This window comes from Heterodontus francisci, chromosome 9 (genome assembly GCF_036365525.1).
Source record: "Heterodontus francisci isolate sHetFra1 chromosome 9, sHetFra1.hap1, whole genome shotgun sequence".
Lineage (NCBI taxonomy): Eukaryota > Metazoa > Chordata > Chondrichthyes > Heterodontiformes > Heterodontidae > Heterodontus > Heterodontus francisci.
This window is the reverse complement of record NC_090379.1, coordinates 8,107,582-8,123,557: the sequence shown is the minus strand read 5'-3', so window position 1 is coordinate 8,123,557 and position 15,976 is coordinate 8,107,582.

The following is a 15,976-nucleotide window of genomic DNA, read 5'->3' as shown; positions in this document are numbered from 1 at the left end:
AGGACTTCTGCATTGTAGATACGGTCCTGCCACCTGATGCCAAGGATTCTCCAGAGACAGGGAATATGGAAAGCGTTGAGATGTTGCTCTTGGCTGACATAGGTTGTCCAGGCCTCGCAGCCGTAGAGCAAGATACTGAGGACACAGGCTTGATACACTCAGACTTTTGTGTTCCGTGTCAGTGCCCCATTTTCCCACACTCTCTTGGCCAGTCTGGACATAGCAGTGGAAGCCTTTCCCATGCGCTTGTTGATTTCTGCATCTAGAGACAGGTTACTGGTGATAGTTGAGCCTAGGTAGGTGAACTCTTGAACCACTTCAAGAGTGTGGTCGCCAATATTGATAGATGGAGCATTTCTGACGTCCTGTTCCATGATGTTCGTTTTCTTGAGGCTGATGCTTAGGCCAAATTTGTTGCAGACAGCCGCAATCCTGTCGATGAGTCTCTGCAGACACTCTTCAGTGTGAGATGTTAATGCAGCATCGTCAGCAAAGAGGAGTTCCCTGATGAGGACTTTCCGTACTTTGGTCTTCGCTCTTAGACGGGCAAGGTTGAACAACCTGCCCCCTGATCTTGTGTGGAGGAAATTTCCTTCTTCTGAAGACTTGAACGCATGTGAGAGCAGCAGGGAGAAGAAGATCCCAAACAGTGTAGGTGTGAGAACACAGCCCTGTTTCACACCACTCAGGATATGAAAGGGGTCTGATGAGGAGCCACCATGTTGAATTGTGCCTTTCATATTGTCATAGAATGAGGTGATGATACTTAGTAGCTTTGGTGGACATCCAATCTTTGCTAGTAGTCTGAAGAGACCATATCTGCTGACGAGGTCAAAGGCATGGGTGAGATCAATGAAGGCAACGTAGAGGGGCATCTGTTGTTCGTGGCATTTCTCCTGTAGCTGGTAAAGGGAGAACAGCATGTCAATGGTGGACCTTTATTAATGGTTCAGTAAGTCTTAATTCATCAAGATTTTAATTATCTTCCTTTCCCTCTCATTTGTGCTTTATGTCCGTGATTTCACATTGAACTCAATAATCCAGCCGACACTTCCTATTTCAGACTCTGTGCTGCTCATGAAGAATTCTTCAATCTGATTGGTTAAGGATTTACACTGATCTCAGTTCCCCTGTAGCAGGCACAATGCCTTTTGGCTAACTGGCTGACAGCAATTTACCATGTAAAAGCCATTTGTTCACCACTAACTGCAAAATCCAGCCTCTAATTGTCCCTGTATCACTGTATCTCAGTAAGTCGAACCTTCCTTCCATCACCCCCATCCCTATGTACTTCTCCTGCTCTCTAAGCTTGCTATACAGTTTAAGGCTAACTCTAGTCTCTAGGTCACACTCTCATTCTTTCTGCATCTCTGTCTGTCAGTAATTCTGTCCTTCGCCTGTTTTATTATGAGCACTGATCTCACACAGTGGCAGTGCCTTGTGCATTACAATATGTACACTTTTCATCCTCTGTGAAAACCAGGTGATTCCCGGGGAGACCAGATAATAGGTCAGGCCAAATTGGGGGGAAAAGTTTGTGAAATTCCTCTCTGATGCCTCTAGGTACTCGAAACTAGTCCTGGAAATCACTCTGGCCCTGATAATTTGATGCAGCACTTACCTGCATTACAAGGTGATCACCATCCCAGCCAGAAACAGGTCCAGATCTTGCTTGAAGGAATTCAGCGAAGTGATCTCCACCATATGAGCTGTTTCAGAGTCCGCTATTCTCTGAGAGAAGAACCAGCACCCAACATCTAACAGGATTCTCCCATTTTAAGTTTTTAACCTTTCAAACTTGAAATGCCTCTATTTTTAATTCTGATCCTTCTTTCTCCTGCAGATCAGTTCCTTACAATGACTTCCTCATTCCAACCATCTCCTACTGCACCCTCCTGAGCCAGAAGCCAACAAATTGGAGGCCCTCCATATTCGATACTAAGAGGTGAGAGAACGTTCAAATTCACCAGCACTGCTGTTTGTAATCTTACAGCCCAAAATACTTCCTACAGACTTGAGCCCATAATCCAGTGCAGCGCCAAGGAAGTGCTGCACTGTCTGAGGCACTGTCTTTTGGGTGAGAGGCTAAATCAAGATTTCATCTGCCCTCTCAGGTGGAAATAAAATATTCTGTTGCACTATTCCGAAGAACATGGGAGTTCTCCCCAGTGTCCTATTAATATTTATCCTTTCTGGGTTGAGAGTTGCCCTACAAGGATAGATTGAGTGGAATGAGCCTAAAGTCTCTGGGGCTCATTGAAATATATAAGAGGACTTGACAGGGTAGATACTGAGTGGTTGTTTCCCCTAGCTGGGGAATCTAGAACATGAGGGCACATCAGGATAAAGTGTTGACCATTTAGGACTGAGATGAAGAGGAACTTTATCATTCAAAGGGTTGTGAATCTTTGGAGTTCTCTACCCCAGAGAGCTGTGGATGCTCCATCATCGAGTATATTCAAGACTAAGATCAATAAATTTTTAGTCTCGAAGAGAATCAAGGGATACGAGGGCAGGAAAATGGAGTTTCGGTAGATGATCAGCCATGATCTTATTGAATGGTAGAGCAGGCTCGAGGGGCCGAATGGACCACTATTCCTTATCCTCCCAACCAACATCAACAGATGACCTGGTCGTTATTGTATTTGTGGGATCTTGCAAATTGGCTGATGCATTTCCCTATATTACAGTAATTATTATTAGTAATTGCACTTCTAAAAGTACTGGATTGGCTGTAAAGCACTTTGAGACATCCTAAGGTTGTGAAAGTGCTGCAGAAATCCAAACTTTCCTTTCATTTAGAGCTCAGAAAGGAACTAAACAGCTGAACTCACCAATAAGAAGCAATGAAGAAAACTAGGTGCTTGATAAATGTGTAGTTAATGCTTGAAGATGTCAACAACCTCCGTATTTATTTAGCTGGTTATGGAGCGTGACTGAGGCAGAAAAATTAAATAAAAATGATGGGATGTTCCTAAAAGGCCAACCAAAGGTGATGTCAAAAGAATATTTCAGGCAAGGTGAAACAAGTTCTCTTTCAGATTTCCAAATCGAGTTGGCGCACTGATTTGGCTGAACAGAAAGTATTTTACACTGGTTGTTGCCTCTGGTTCAGGGGCATCAGCATTCTATTCAAGGGAATGAATTGGTAATTAATTAAAAACAAAAATAGAGAGTGAGATCGCCATGAAGTTTGAGATGGTTCCCAGGATGGCACAAACCAGCTGCAGGTCTGAGCGAAGTTGGAAACTTCATGTAAAAATAAAGAACGTTCTGTATTAAATGTTTCGGGTAACATGCTTAGACTGGTGCTTTTGACATACAGAGAGAACTGATATTTGAAAGGAATTGGCTGGGATTTTTGTGATTGGCAAAACATTGCATCACCTGTTGAACGCATAATAACAGAAAATGTCTCAAATATGCAAGATCTAGGGTTGCCAACTCTCCAAGATTGCCTTGGAGTCTCCAGAAATTAAAGATGAAAGGTTTTGAGAGAGTGGACACAGAGAGAATGTTTGCACTTGTGGGGACGAGCAAAACTAGAGGCCATTAATGTAAGATAGTCACCAGGAAATCGAATCGGGAATTCAGAAGAATCCTCTTTATGCAGAGAGTGGTGAGAATTGGAACTCACGACCACAGAGAGTGGTTGAGATGAGTGGTGTTGATACATTTAAGGGGAAACAAGACAACAACATGAGGGAGAGGGTTATTCTGATAGAGTTAGATGAGGAAGGATGGGAGGAGGCTCATGTGGAGCATAAACATCAGCATGAGCTGGTTGCGCTGAATGGCTTGTTCCTATGCCGTATATCCTATGTAATCCTATGTAAGCTGCGGTGATTGGCTGCCATAGTGGGGCTGGGCTGGGCCTCCAGATTGCTCTTGGGAGGGAGCCAGTGCAGGCTGTATCTCTGGAGGCTCAAGTAGGCCTCACAGCCTGAACTTCCTCCCTGACCACTTTCCACCTGCCTGATCTCAGAAGTGTCGAGCAGGGGTTATAATATGGAGGCCCATGCAGCCCTCCCCCACCCCCACTCCACCTCTTTCCTGACCTCCTGCCACCTCTGATCATGCACTATAGATATCTGTACACATCTCCATGCTCTGGACTCTTCCCTGTTAACAACACTAGTCTGTTAATGAGCAACATCACCCTCCTTTTCTGAGGAAGCTCATTAGCCTAGTTACAGCCTGTCTTGCCAAGGTTTGTAAGCTGCCAAAACAGCGAGTTTGAAAGAAAGCACATCGGTGTTAAGTAATCTGGAAACAATGGATTATTTATTTCCTCTATCACTTGAGGGGCCCACAAAGAACAATCTAAATAATCTCAAATGAAACCTTGTGTTCAAATGGGAAAGAATTATAGCAGAGAGTTATTAGAGTGATTGTAGGGATATTCGAGCCACCCACTGACTGAGGTTGAGATTGGATGTGATTAGTCTTGTCCAGTTTGCAAAGAAAAGGTCATAGAGTCATTTATGGCACAGAAGGAGGACATTCAGCCCATTGAGTCCATGCCAGCTCTCTGTAGAACAATCCAGTCAGTCCCATTCCCTCACTATATCACCGTTGCCCTGCAAGTTTGTTTGTTTCCTTCAAGTGTTCATCCAATTTCCTTTTGAAATCATTGATTGTCTTCACTTCCACCACCTTCATAGGCAGCGAGTTCCAGGTCATTGCTACTCGCTATATAAAAAAGTTCTTCCTAACATTCCACCTGCATCTCTTGCCCAAAACCTTAAATCTGCCTCCCCTACTCCTTGTCCATCAACTAATGAGAGCATCTTTTCTTTGTCTAACTTATCTAATCCTGTCATAATCTTGTACACCTCTATCAAATCTCCCTCAATCTCCTTTGCTCCAAGGAAAACAACCCCAGCTTCTCCAACCTAACCTTGTAACTAAAATCCATCATCCCTGGAACAATTCTGGTAAATCTCCACTGCACCCTCTCAAGGACGCTCACACCCTTCCTGAAGTGTGGTAACCAGAACTGGGCACAAGACTCCAGCTGGGGCCTAACCAGAACTTTATAAAGGTTCAGCATAACTTCCCTGCTTTTGTACTCAATGTTTCTGAAGCCCAAGATCCATATGCTTTACTAACCACTCTCTCAATATGTTCTACCATCTTCAAAGATCGATGCACATGAATCCCCAGCTCCGTCTGTTCCTACACACTCTTTAGAACAGTGCCATTAAGTTTATATGGCCTTATCCTATCCCCTCTGCTAGATAGGGAGGGGTGAGGACATGGAAGGATTTGAAAACAAGGATGAGAATTTTAAAATCGAGGTGTAGGGCAGCAAGCACAGGAGCGATGGGTGAACGGGACTTGGTACAATGTAGGTCACGGACAGCAGAGTTCTGAATGAGCTTAAGTTTATGGAGAGTGTAAGGTGAAAGGCTTGGCTTGGAGAACATTGGAATAGTCAAGTCTAGAAGTAACAAAGGCTTGGATTAGATAATTACTCAGTAAGCACAAACAACCTTGTCAAAATATGTGAGTGTGGAGCAGGAGAATGGCAGATGAAATTTAATGCAGAAGAATGTCAAGTACCGCACAATAGGAAGGATAAATCATTGACATATGTACTCCCAGAATGGTAGTGAAATAGCTGTGGGTGGAGATGAAAAGGTCATGCTGATATGGTGAGCTGAAGAGGTTTGGGAGAAGGCTCATGTGCAGCATAACCACCAGCATGGAACAGTTGAGCTGAATGGCCTGCTTCTGAGCTGTATATACTATGTTATTCTACGAAATGAAATGGAGATGCAGGGAGGTGGACAGGGGGGAGGGAGGTGATATTGGGCAGACCAACTGGCAGAAAGCGGCAGTCAGATTTCTGCTCAGGCAAAGTGACCCTCAGAATTTTGAGACCCCGATCTCGTTAAAAATGGGACTTGTTCCAGGCACTTAAGCCCATAATCTGGGCTAACTCTCCCAGTGCAGTAGTGAGGGAATGCTGCACTGTCAGAGATGCCGTCTTTTGAACGAGACCTTAAATTGAGGCCCCATCTGCCCTCTCAGGTGGATGTAAAAGATCCTTTGACACTATTCAAGAAGCAGGGGTGTTCTCCCTGGTGTCCTGGGGCCAATATTTCTCCTTTAACCAACAAATTATCTGCTCATTATATCATTTCTTTTTGTGGGAGCTTACTCTAAGTTAATTGGCTACCACGTTTCCTACATTACAACAGTGACTACAAGTCAAACGTATTTTATTGGCTGTAAAGCGCTTTGAGATGTCCTGAGGTTGTGAAAGGCACTATAGAAATGTAGGTTCATTCTTTCGGTCATTTTGAACACTGTCTTTCCATTTCCCTCCCCTCCATCTCAGAAGGTGCCAACCTTTTGCCGGGGTATAGTACATACAAGCAACAGCCTGACATATTCACACTCACCAAAGCATACCTTACAGCGAATGTCCTAGACTCGTCTATCATCCCCAGGTATGTCCTGTCCCACCAGCAGGACAGACCTACCAGAGGTGGCAGCACAGTGGTATACAGTCAGAAGGGAGTTGCCCTGGGAGTCCTCAACATCGATTCTGGACCCCATGAAGTCTCACGGCATCAGGTTAAACATGGTCAAAGAAACCTTCTGCTGATTACCACCTACCACCCTCCCTCAGATGATGAGTCAGTACTCCTCCAGGTTGAACACCAATTGGAAGAAGCACTGAGGGTAGCAAGGGTGCAGAATGTACTCTGGGGCGGGGACTTCAATATCCAGCACCAAGAGTGGCTCGGTAACACCACTACTGACCGAGGCGGCCGAGTCTTAAAGGACATAGCTGCTAGACTGGGTATGCGGCAGGCGGTAAGGAATCCAACAAGAGGGAAAAACCCACTTGTCCTTGATCTCATCAGTCTGCCTATTGCAGATGCATCTGTCCAGGACAGTACTGGTAGGAATGACCACCGCACAGTCGTTGTGGAAACGGAGTCCCGTCTTCACACTGAGGATACACTTCATCGTGTTGTGTGGCACTACCACAGTGCTAAATGGGATAGATTCAGAGCCAATCTAACAGCTCAAAACTGGGCATCCATGAGTCGCTGTGGACCATCAGCAGCAGCAGAATTGTACTCAACCACAATCTGTAACCTCATGGCCCGGCATATCCCCCACTCTACCATTACCATCAAGCCAGGAGACCAACCCTGGTTCAATGAAGAGTGCAGGAGGGCATGCCAGGAGCAACACTAGGCATATCTAAAATGAGGTGTCAGCCTGGTGAAGCTACAACACAGGACTACTTGCATGTCAAACAGTGAAAGCAGCATGCTATAGACAGAGCTCAGTGATCCCATAAACAACGGATCAGATCTCTGCAGTCCTGCCACATCCAGTCGTGAATGGTGACAGGCAATTAAACAACCAACCGGGGGAGGAGGCTCCACAAATATCCTCACCCTCAATGAGGGGGGAGCCCAGCACATCAGTGCGAAGGACAAGGCTGAAGCATTTGCATCCATGTTCAGCCAGAAGTGCCGAGTGGATGATCCATCTCAGCCTCCTCCTGAAGTCCCCAGCATCACAGATGCCAGTCTTCAGCCAATTTGATTCAAGAAATGGCTGAAGGCACTGGATACTGCAAAGGCTATGGGCCCTGACACCATTCCAGATGTAGTACTGAGGACTTGTGCTCCAGTACAGCTACAACACTGGCATCTATCCGACAATGTGGAAAATTGTCCAGGTATGTCCTGTACACAAAAAGCAGGACAAATCCAACCTGGCCAATTACCGCCCTATCAGTCTACTCTCAATCATCAGTAAAGTGATGGACGTGGTCGTCGGCAGTGCTATCAAGTGGCAACTACTCAGCAATAACATGTTCAATGATGCTCAGTTCCACCAGCGCCACTCAGCTGTTGAGTTCATTACAGCCTTAATCCAAGCATGGACAAAAGAGCTGAACTCCGGAAGTGAGGTGAGAGTGATGGCCCCTGACATCAAGGCAGCAGTTGACTGAGTACGGCATCAAGGAGCCCTCGCAAAACTGGAGTCAATGGGAATCAAGGGGAAAGCTCTCCACTGGTTAGAGTCATACGTAGCACAAAGGAAGATAGGAGCAGGAGTAGGCCATTCAGCCCATCGAGCCTGCTCTGCCATTCAATATGATCATGGCTAATCATCCACTTCAATGCCTTTTCCCACACTATCCCCATATCCCCTTATGTCATTGGTATTTAGAAATCTCTCAATCTCTGTTTTAAACATACTCAATGACTCAGCTTCCAAAGCTGTCTGGAGTAGAGAATTCCAAAGATTCACAACTCCCTGCGTAAAAAAAATTCTCCTCATCTTTGTCCTAAGTGGCTTCCCCTTATTTTGAAATTATTTCCCCTGGTTCGAGACTCCCAAACCAGGGGAAGCATCTTACCTATCCCTTTAAGTATTTTGTAAGTTTCAATGAGATTACCTCTCATTCTTCGAAACTCTAGAGAATACAGGCCCAGTTTCCCCAATCTCTCTTCATAGGACCGTCCCGTCATCCCAGGAATAAGCCTGGTGAACCTTCGTTGCACTCCCTCTATGGCAATAATATCCTCCCTCAGGTAAGGAGACCAATACTGCACACAGTACTCCAGGTGCAGTCTAAACAAGGTTCTAAATAATTGAAGCAAGACTTCACTACTCCTGTACTCAAATCCAGTTGTGATAAAGGCTAACATACCATTAGCCTTCTTAATTGCTTGCTGCACCTGCATGTTAGCTTTCAGTGACTTATTGACAAGGACACCCAGGTCCCTTTCAACATCTACACTCTCTAACCTCTTATCATCTAAGAAATACTCTGCACATCTATTCCTCCTACCAAAGTGGAAAACCTCACATTTTTCCACATTATATTCCATCTGCCACATTCTTGCCCACTCACTAAGTCTGTTCAAATCCCCTTGAAGCCACTTTGCATCTTCTTCACAACACACATTCCCACCGAGTTTTGTGTCATTCGTGAACTTGGAAATCCTACATTTGGTCCCCACATCCAAATCATTGATGTATATTGTGAACATCTGGGGCCCAAGCACTGATCCCTGCGGTACCCAACTAGTCACAGCCTGAGAATGACCCGTTTATTCCTACTCTCTGCTTTCTGCTTGTTAACCAATCCTTAATCCATGCCTGTGTATTACCTCCTATCCCATGTGCTTTAATTTTGCTAACCAATCTCCTGTGGGGGACTTCATCAAAAGCCTTCTGAAAGTCCAAGTATACTGCGTCCATCTACTCCCCTTTATCAATTCTGTTAGTAACGTCCTCAAAAATCTACAACAAGTTCATCAAGCATGATTTCCCATTCATAAATCCATGTTGACTATACCCAATGAGATCATTATTATCCAAGTGTCCATTTATCACATCCTTTAGAATAGATTCTAACATTTTCCCCTACTACTGATGTAAAGCTAACAGGTCTGTAATTCCCTGTTTTCTCTCTCCCTCTCTTCTTCAATAGTGGGGTGACCTTTGTGACCTTCCAATCTGCAGGAACCGTTCCAGAATCTATAGAATTTTGGAAGATGATCACCAATGCATCCGCTGTCTCCTAGCTACCTCTTTCAGCACTCTGGGATGTAGAATATCAGGTTCCGGGGACTTATCAACCGTCAGCCCCATTAATTTCTTCAATACAATCTTCTTACTAATACTAATTTCCTTCAATCCTCATTCTCCTTAGTCCCTTGGATCTCTAATTCTGGGAGATTTCTCGTATTTTCCTCAGTGAAGACAAACACAAAGTTATCATTTATCTTCTCTGACGTTTCTCTATTCCCCATTTTAAATTCTTCTGACTCTGCCTGTAATGGACCCACACTTGTCTTAGTCAAACGTTTCCTTTTTATATATCCATAGAGGCTTTACAGTCCGTTTTATATTTTTTGCTCGCTTACATTCATATTCTATTCTCCCTTTCATTATCAGTTTATTTGTCCTCCTTTGCTGTATTCTAAATTCCTGCCAATCCTCAGGTTTACTATTATTTCTGGCAACTTTATAGGCCTTTTCGTTTAATCTTATACAATCCTTAAATTCCTTTGTTATCCACGGTTGACTGCCTTTATTTATGGGTTTTTTGTGCCTTGAAGGAATATATAGTTGCTGTAAACTATGTAATATTTTTTGAAAGTATCCATTGCCTATGTACTGTCATACCTTTTAATGTATTTTCCCAATCCACCTCAGCCAATTTGCCCCTCATACCTTCATAATTCCCTTTGTTCAAATTTAACACCTTGGCTTTCATTATTCAAGAAGGGTAGCAGGGATGAACCAGGTAATTACCGGCCGGTGAGTCTAACATCAGTGGTTTGGAAACTATTGGAAAAAATTCTGACGGACAGGATTAATCTCCACTTGGAGAGGCAGGGATTAATCAGGGATGGTCAGCATGGCTTTGTCCAGGGGAGATCTTGTCTAACTAACTTGATTGAATTTTTTGAGGCGGTGACTAGATGTGTAGATGAGGATAAAGCAGTTGATGTAGTCTACATGGACTTCAGTAAGGCTTTTGATCAGGTCCTGCATGGGAGATTGGTTTAGAAGGTAAGAGCCCATGGGATCCACGGCAATTTGGCAAATTGGATCCTAAATTGACTTCGTGGCAGGAAACAGAGGGTGATGGTCGAGGGTTGTTTTTGCTATTGGAAGCCTGTGACCAGTGGTGTACCACAGGGATTGGTGCTGGGACCTTTGCTGTTTGTAGTGTACATTAATGATTTAGACGTGAATATAGGAGGTATGATCAGTAAGTTCGCAGATGACACGAAAATTGGTGGTGTCATAAATAGTGAGAAGGAAAGCCTTAGATTACAGGACAATATAGATGGGCTGGTAAAATGGGCGGAGCAAATGAAATTTAATCCTGAGAAGTGTGCGGTGATGCATTTTGGGAGAACTAACAAGGCAAAGGAATATACAATGGATGGTAGGACCCGAGGAAGTACAGAGGGTCAGAGGGACCTTGGTGTACTTGTCCATAGATCACTGAAGGCAGCAGTACAAGTCGATAAGGTGGTTAGGAAGGCATATGGGATACTTGCCTTTATTAGCTGAGGCATAGAATATAAGAGCAGGGAGGTTATGATGGAGCTGTATAAAACACTAGTTAGGCCACAGCCGGAGTACTGTGTACAGTTCTGGACACCACACTATAGGAAGGATGTTATTGCACTGGAGAGGGTGCAGAGGAGATTCACCAGGATGTTGCCTGGGCTGGAGCATTTCAGCTATGAAGAGAGGCTGAAAAGGCGAGAGTTTTTTTCCTTAGAACATAGAAGGCTGAGGGGGGACATGATTGAGGTATACAAAATTATGAGGGGCATTGATAGGTTAGATAGGAAGAGACTTCTTCCCTTAGCAGAAGGGTCAATAACCAGAGGGCATAGATTTAAGGTAAGGGGCAGGAGGTTTAGAGGGGATTTGAGGGGAAAGAATTTCACTCAGAGGGTGGTTGGAATCTGGAATACACTGCCTGAAGAGGTGGTAGAGGTAGGAACCCTCACAACATTTAAGAAGTATTTAGATGAGCACTTGAAACGCCATAGCATACAAGGCTACGGGCCAAGTGCTGGAAAATGGGACTAGAATAGTTTGGTGCTTGATGGCCTGCACAGACACTATGGGCCGAAGGGCCTGTTTCTGTGCTGCATAACTCTATGACCCTATGACTCTATGGCTTCAGATTGAACTACCTCACTTTCAAACATAATGTAAAATTCAATCATATTATGGTCACTTATCCCTAAAAGTTCTTTTGCAACAAGATTATTAATTAGCCCTTTCCCATTACATAATACTAGATCTAAAATAGCCTGTTCTCTAGTTGATTCCTCAACATACTGCTCTAGAAAACCATCCCTAACACTCCAGAAACACGTCCCCCACAGCATTAGTACTCTTTAGGTTTACCCAGTCCAGATGCATATTGACGTCACCCATGATTACTGTATTACCCATGCCACATGCTTCTCTAATCTCCTGATTAATACCATGCACCACACTACCACTACTGTTTGGTGGCCTAGAAACAACTCCTACCAATGTTTGCTGAACCTTGCCTTCATCGGTCGGGGCATAGAGTATAAAAATTGGCAAGTCATGCTGCAGCTGTACAGAACCTTAGTTAGGCCACACTTAGAATATTGCGTGCAATTCTGGTCGCCACACTACCAGAAGGACATGGAGGCTTTGGAGAGGGTACAGAGGAGGTTTACCAGGATGTTGCCTGGTCTGTAGGGCATTAGCTATGAGGAGAGGTTGGAAAAACTCGGATTGTTTTCACTGGAAAGACGGAGGTGGAGGGGCGACACGATAGAGGTTTACAAAGTTATGAGCGGCATGGACACAGTGGATAGTCAGAAGCTTTACTCGGGGACATAGGTTTAAGGTGCGAGGGGCAAAGTTTAGAGGGGATGTGCGAGGCAAGTTCTTTACACAGAGGGTGGTGAGTGCCTGGAACTTGCTGCCAGGGGAGGTGGTGGAAGCAGATACGATAGCGACGTTTAAGAGACATCTTGACAAATACACGAATAGGATGGGAATAGAGGGATACGGGCCCCGGAAGTGCAGAAGGAGTTAGTTTAGGCAGGCATCAAGATCGGTGCAGGCTTGGAGGGCCGAATGGCCTGTTCCTGTGCTGTGCTGTTCTTTGTTCTTTGTTCTTGCTGTTTCTTAGCTCCGCCCAAACAGATTCCACATTTTGTTCTTCCGATCTGAGATTCTCCCTTACTAAAGTACTGATCCCATCCCTTATTATCAGCGCAGGTAAAGGTTGTTGGAGGTCAATCATCTGAGCTCCAAGACATCACTGCAGGAGTTCCTCAGGTAGTGTCCTCGGCCCAACCATCTTCTGCTGCTTCATCAATGACCTTCCCTTCATCATAAGGTCAGAAGTCAGGATGTTTACTGGTGATTGTATGATGTTCAGCACCATTCGCGACTCCTCTGATACTGAAACAATCCGTGTCCAGATGCAGCAAGACCTGGACAACATCCAGGCTTGGGCTGATAAGTGGCAAGTAACAATCACACCACAGAAGTGCCAGGCAATGACCATATCAAACAAGAAAGAATCTAACCATCGCCCCTTGACATTCAATAGCATTACGATCACTGAATCCGCAGCTATCAACATCCTGGCGTCACCATTGACCAGAAGCCATACAAATACTGTCACTACAATAGCAGGTCAGACACTGGAAATCCTGCGGCGAGTAACTCACCTCCTGATTCCTCAATGCCTGTCCACAATCTACAAGGCACAAGTCAGGAGTGTGATGGAATACTCTCCACTTGCCTGGGTGGCTGCAGCTCCAACAAACTCAAGAAGTTCAACACCATCCAGGACAAAGCAGCCCGCTTGATTGGCACACCATCCACAAACATTCACTCCCTCCACCACCGACGCACAGTGGCAGCAGTGTGTACCATCTACAAGATGCACTGCAGCAATGCACCAAGGCACCTTAGACAGCACCTTCCAAACCCGCAACCTCTACCACCTAGAAGGACAAGGGCAGCAGATGCATGGGAACACCACCACCTGCAAGTTCCCCTCCAAGCCACACACCATCCTGACTTGGAACTATATCGCCATTCTTTCACTGTCAAAATCCTGGAACTCCCTTCCTAACAGCACTGTGGGTATACCTACCCCACATGGACTGCAGCAGTTCAAGAAGGCAGCTCACCACCACCTTCTCAAGGGCAATTAGGGATGGGCAATAAATTCTGGCCTTGCCAGCGATGCTCACATCCCATGAAAGAATTTTTTTAAAAACTGCGATTGAGAGATCGATTGAAGGGCAGGTCACTGAGAATGGTTTTTTAGAAGGCATTTAAAGAATATGAGAGAGATGGAGATGTTTAAGAACAGAGGCTAGGTCATAACCGTTAGCAAATTATTCAACCAAGAAGGATAGAATTATATATATAAATTTGAAGTCATTCATTTCGGTAGGAGTAACAGGAAAAAGGATTATTACTTGAATGGTAAAAAGTTACAGCATGCTGCTATGCAGAGGGACCTAGGTGTCCTTGTGCATGAATCGCAGAAGGTTGGTCTGCAGGTACAGCAAGTAATTAGGAAGGCAAATGGAATTTTGTCCTTCATTGCTAAAGGGATTGAGTTTAAAAGCAGAGAGGTTATGTTGCAGCTGTATAAGGTACTGGTGAGGCCGCACCTGGAGTACTGTGTGCAATTTTGGTCTCCTTACTTGAGAAAGGATATACTGGCACTGGAGAGGGTGCAGAGGAGGTTCACTAGGTTGATTCCGGAGTTGAGGGGGTTGGCTTATGAGGAGAGACTGAGTAGATTGGGATTATATTCATTGGAATTCAGAAGAATGAGGGGGGATCTTATAGAAACATATAAAATTATGAAGGGAATAGATAAGATACAAGTAGTGAGGATGTTTCCACTGGCAGGCGAAGCTAGGACAAGAGGGCATAGCCTCAAGATTAGAGGGAGCAGATTTAGGACTGAAATAAGAAGGAACTTCTTCACCCAGAGGGTTGTTAATCTATGGAATTCCTTGCCCAGTGAAGTAGTTGACGCTTCTTCAGTAAACGTTTTTAAAGCTAAGGTAGATATCTTTTTGAACAATAAAGGAATTAAGGGATACGGTGGGAGCGCGGGTAAGTGGATCTGAGTCCACGAAAAGATCAGCCATGATCTTATTGAATGGCGGAGCAGGCTCGAGGGGCCGGACGGCCTACTCCTGCTCCTAGTTCTTATGGTCTTATGATCTTATACAGCGCAGAAGGAGGCCATTCGGCCAATCATATCTGTTTCAGCTCTTTGAAAGAGTTATCCAATTAGTGCCCCCCACCGCACCCTCCCCCCCCCCCCCCCCCCCCCCCGCCAACTATCCCCACTCTTTTCCTTTTCATGTATTTCATTTAATTCAAAAGTACCTGTTGAATTTGCTTCCACCGCCCTTTCAGGCAGCGCATTCCAACAACAACAATCACCATGGAGGTTATCAATCTAATAACCAGCCGATCATGACCTACTAGCTAACAGGAAGCCTCATTTACTTGTCCTCCACTCTCAACTGCAGCCTCAGTTGAACTTGGTGAACTCAGCAGAGGCCAGGGATTTAATGAGTGCGACTCAGTCCCAGACAATGACAGACAGATGTCGTTCTAACTGGCTCTTTTAATTATTATTTTCCTTCCTTGAGCTCTACTTGGTGTTTTTGTAGCTGCGTAACATCTGGATAGGTGCCAGCAAGGGAAGCCCAAGAGCCATTGGCTGGCCAGAGTGTCGTCTCCAGAAGACTCGGTTCAAATGATAACGCGTGATGGGAGATGGTGTTGAATGCAAATAGAAGAAGTGCTGCATTTATATAGCAGCACATGACAAGATGTTCACAGCTAATGCTTTTAAAATGCAGTAAAGATTGTAATGGTGCTGCTAATGTGTGCAAAGAAGCAATGAGATAAATGACCAGACTGCGTCACATTTCTTATAGATGACAGAAACTATACTTCATTGGTCGCAAAGCACTTTTGGACTCCCTGAGGTCCGAAAGGGCGCTATATAAATGCACGTTCTTTCTTTTAATAATCTGCTTTTTAGTGATCTTAGTTGAGGGAAAAATATTGGCCAGGATGCCAGGGAGAACTGCCCTGCTCTACTTCCAAATAATGCCATGGAATCTTTTACAACCACCCAAGAGGGCAGATGGGGCCTCAATTTAAAGTCTCATCTGATAAAAGCCCCCACTAACAGTGCAGCGCTCCCTCAGTACTGACCCTCAGACAGTGCAGCACTCCTTTAGTACTGACCCTCAGACAGTGCAGCACTCCCTCAGTAATGACCCTCAGACAGTGCAGCACTCCTTCAGTACTGACCCTCAGACAGTGCAGCACTCCTTCAGTACTGACCCTCAGACAGTGCAGCACTCCCTCAGTACTGACCCTCAGACAGTGCAGCACTCCTTCAGTACTC